Here is a 4,306-nt window from a genome sequence, read left to right as displayed (position 1 = left end):
GCTGGTCCACCTATCGCGACCCGCGGAGCCAACGGACTACCGATATCGGCTGGAAGGGATGAAATTCGGGGAAACCCGTAGAGGCCAGGAGAAGAAGGACGCGAACTCGAGCGACAAGGCCAAGGAGGGAACCAGGAGAAGAAGGACTCATTTACTGAAAGGAAGGGACTTGGTCCCTGGAGGCGGTTTGCTACTCTCCCCGCCTCCGGTACCGGCCTTAGTCGCGACGTTGGCGCTTGGCGGAGGGCTCCGTCCCCTGCGTCGTGCCCGCGGGGTCGACATCGACCGAACCGTACGCTCTCTTGGCAGCCACCTGCTCGCTCAATACTGCGAGGTGGTCCTGAGCGACGCGGATACGCCCCATCGTCTCACCCCGCAGAAGTTCCTCGCCGGTGTCACGCTGGCGGATCGCGAACTGGAGGCCCGCTACCCGCGCCTTAAGCTGGGTCAGCTCAACCAGCCAAGCTCGCGCTGACGTCAAACCCGCTGCAAGGGTGAGCGGCGCGGGTACACCCGCATATCCGCACTCCACTTGCAGAGCGCGCAGGGCAGCCTGCGCGTCCGGAACCGCAGCGGGAGCCCCTCCATTCGGTGCGCCCTTCGAGGCTTCATCAGCGACCACCGAAGGGGTCTGAGTCCCCGTCCCGGTCATATCGCTGACGGGGAAAGCGGCGGAGTCTGGTGCCGACGCAGGTGCCACCTCAGGCAGATTTACCGCCGCCAGCTCTACAGCAGGGCCGACGGGAGGGGGCGCCACCGGGGCAGATGCCACCACGGGCTCTCCCTCCTCCATGGCTCGCGGGGAGTCTGCAGCCACCGGCACGGCAACTTCGGGCGGCGTAGACGGACCGACTGGAACACCCTCCGTGGTGCCGGTTGTACCCGGTATTGGCGAGAGCGGAGCCGCCGTGACCGGCAACGACTCGGTTGAGGGCTCGACGGGGGCCCCGGCGGAGGTGACCGCCGCGCCCTATCCGTCGCCCGAGGCAATGAAGGCGCCGTATGACGCGGTGTCCGCGTCCGGCAGGGGCTCGTACCAGTTGGCGGCCTCCGCCGAGGTTCCATCCCAATGCGGTATCCGCAGGGAGCACCCGCGGGCCCAACTGTACCAGACGAAGTCGCCCCGCTCGGGGAGGGACCAGTCCAACCGCTCGGAGAAGTCGAGGATGGCCTCGGCGCCAGTCGGGTCGAAGGACGTACCCTCGACGATGGCCGCCACCCCGACCGACCGGATGAGCTGCAAAAGCCCCGGAGATAACCGGAAGAGTGAGCCCCGCTCGCCGCGGTCATTCGCATTCGGGCTTGCCAAGCGGGGGTCCGGGCAGCTTGTGAAAAACGGAAGGCCATCCCGTGCGGCGTGTAGAAATCACAGCAAGGCCAGGACGGCCCATACCGAAAGAATGATCGCATCGATCAGCCGGCGCGTCCCCGCCGAGGCTTCCCGACCGAACGGACCCACCGGCATCCAGCGTGCGGCGACATACGCTAGCAGGCTGGGCGTGGGGACACAGAGGTACTCCAGGGCCTCGAGGCTACTCCATCCGTCCGGTGAGGCGGGGTATAACTGACCCCGGGCCGACAGGGGGACCGCGAAGAATTCCGTGGTGTGCCACATGTGGAAATAGGCATCCATGCGGCGCCACCGCAGTCGGCTCTCCTTGGCGAAATTCTCACCCCACCGGGCGCTGTTGGCCACACTGTACCACCGGTCGAACGGGCGGGTGAAGGCCACCAGTTGGACGCGGGGCGTGGGATCCACATCCCCGCCGAACCACTCGAAGAGACCGAACAACTGCGCGTGGTACTGCTCCTCGCCCGCGCAGCGCACGTACAGGAGATCCGAACGGGAGTCGGCCATCACCCGATGCGGTGCATGGAGCCAACGGGTCCTCTACGCAGCCGAGCTGTGTTCTTGCCGAACTCGCCCGCGAGGGGAGGGCGTGCGGATGCCCCTCCGCCTCGGGATGGCTTGAAACCGGACGGAATCGGGGAAGGCCGTACCGATGTAGGCATCGACGGTCATCGGCGGTTGTCCCTGCGAGGGGTTCCGACCACCCCGTGACGCCCGGTGGTCCAAATCGCTCCCTGGCAACAGGGACCGGACGGAACGCACCCCGGCGTGGAGCCAGCCTGTCGGCGGCGTCGCCGCCGCCGCGGGCGTCACCGCGTACGGATCAGGCCGCGCCGGCTGAGTTCCCCCTTCGGTTGCGGGGCATCCCGCAGCTGCGACCCAGTCGGGCGACCGCCTCAGTACGGTCAACTCTCCGACTTGGGGAGCAGGGGCTGATCTTAGGGGGAGCGGCAAAGGCCCGCGCTCGTCAGGAGAAGGGCCCCGACACGGGAGGCCGCCGGTACACGCGAGCCGCCCCGGACGGTCAGAGGGACCCGTAGCGGGCTGGTCCCCGGCGCGCGAAGACCGCGCCGGATGAAACGAAAGCGCCGGCGCGGGTGCCGCCGAGGGAGGCCGCTCGCGTGGGGGCTGTCCCCGTGCCGTGTAGTGATCCGCCATCGGGTTGGTAGGAGCAAAGAGAAGGGAAGAAGCGCGAGGAAGGGCGTGGATAGTGGTGGTTGTGGAGTGAGTCGTGGGGTGTGCTGTGGGGTGAGTTGGGGGGTTCGTAGTGGAGGACAAGGGAAGCGTGAGGAGACCCCCCACCACACCGGAGGAACCGCCACGATTAAATACCAAAAACTCCATAGGCTCCCCTATGGAGTCGACCGCAGTCCGACCGCGTTCCCGCGGTCGGCGCGGGCTTTTCCGTACGGTGGGCGCCCCCTGCAAGCCGGTCATTGCAGACTTCGGCCGCGACGGGGACGTGTCGCGAAGTAAGGAAGGGGGTCTGTAGTACAATTCCGTACCACAACCCCCCGGCGAGATGATAACCGCGCGGGAGGGCGAGTGCTACTGTAGCGAACAAGCGTACACGCGCCCACCGCCGTGCACAGTAGTACCCAAAGGGTCCGACGTGGGAAAGCCAGTAACAGCGGGCGTGGCCACGGGTAACACGTAGCACAACCGTTAGCCGGGATCGTGGCCACGGGCACACGTGTATAATCCGTACGGCGGCTAACTAGTAATTAGTAGTTAATGGCACAAATTAGCCAATTTAGCACAGTAGCTGGTATACAGTAAGTAACATCTACTGTAGCGGGACAGGTGTCCTGGCGTCCCACTTAGGGGTTAAGACCGGGGGCACCTGCCCTGTTCCAGTAAACGGGAGGCAGACTCGCCTCCCCTCCCTTTACGGCTAATTGCTATCCCGTTCCGGTTTCCCTTTTAGTCTCAGGCTTCTAACCCGTGACCGGCCGTCCGGATCTAACACTTCCGACCGGCTGCGCGTCACCGGCCACGTGAGCCTTCCCTCTTTTCGAGTCCATCCGTACGGTCTGCGTTCGCGCGTGGGTTACCCAGCGGCGCGCGCTCCCTTACCTCTAACCCCCCTCGTTTCCGAGTGGTCGGGACGAAGGTAGTTATACCACAGTACCCAGGGGCGCCGGGCGGTATAAACTTGTGTTGTGTGTGGCAGTGGTGGCGGGAACGGGGGGCTGGGTGACAGCGGTTGGAGGCGGCGGGGGCTGAGAGGTGAGCGTCTCGTGGCACGGACCTCGGTAGTTTTGTCGGGCATGCTGGCATCTTGTGCTGGCCCTGGGCTGCGGAGGGCCGCATCGGGGGTGGCGTTCAAGGCCGGGGCAGTAGTATGCATAGGGATCGGGGACGCAGTGCGCGAGGTCGCCGGACATATGGCTAGTGCGGGTACAGGGGGCAACGCAGATTTCCGGATGCACGGGTGTGTATGTGGGCTTGCAGGAACGACGGGCAGAGCGGTAACCGTTGCGGTAGGTCGACGGGAGTACCCGTCGTTCGAGGCTGCGGCGAGTGCCGCATAGATATTACGGGAGGTGTGACGGAGTGCCCCGGCGAGGGCGGTTCGAAGACGCATGGCAACTGAGGTGGGGGTACTGTGACGTAACAGGCGTTGCGACTCTTGGGCGAGGCGGCGGGCTATTCCAGCCGCGGGCGAGGGGTCCAGCGTCCTGACTAAAGTAGAAAGCGGTACGGGGAGAAGTTGGAGATCCTCGTAGATGAGCGTAATTGCTGGACAGTGTCAGCTGTTAACTCTTGCTTGACAGTGTCAGACATTAATTAATCTCCCACTCCATTAATCCCCTAATTAGAAATATTGTAATTAGTAAATAATTGTGGTTAATATTTAATGATCATTTAATTGTTGCACAAACTCTACCATCATCCAGACAATGGTGCTCCAAACCCCCGCGTCCTTGGGACGCGATTTCGTTACTAATTAGC

The sequence above is a fragment of the Chondrus crispus genome, genomic scaffold (assembly GCF_000350225.1).
Source record: "Chondrus crispus Stackhouse genomic scaffold, scaffold_9, whole genome shotgun sequence".
Classification (NCBI taxonomy): Eukaryota; Rhodophyta; class Florideophyceae; order Gigartinales; family Gigartinaceae; genus Chondrus; species Chondrus crispus.
Note: the sequence above shows the minus strand (reverse complement) of the source record.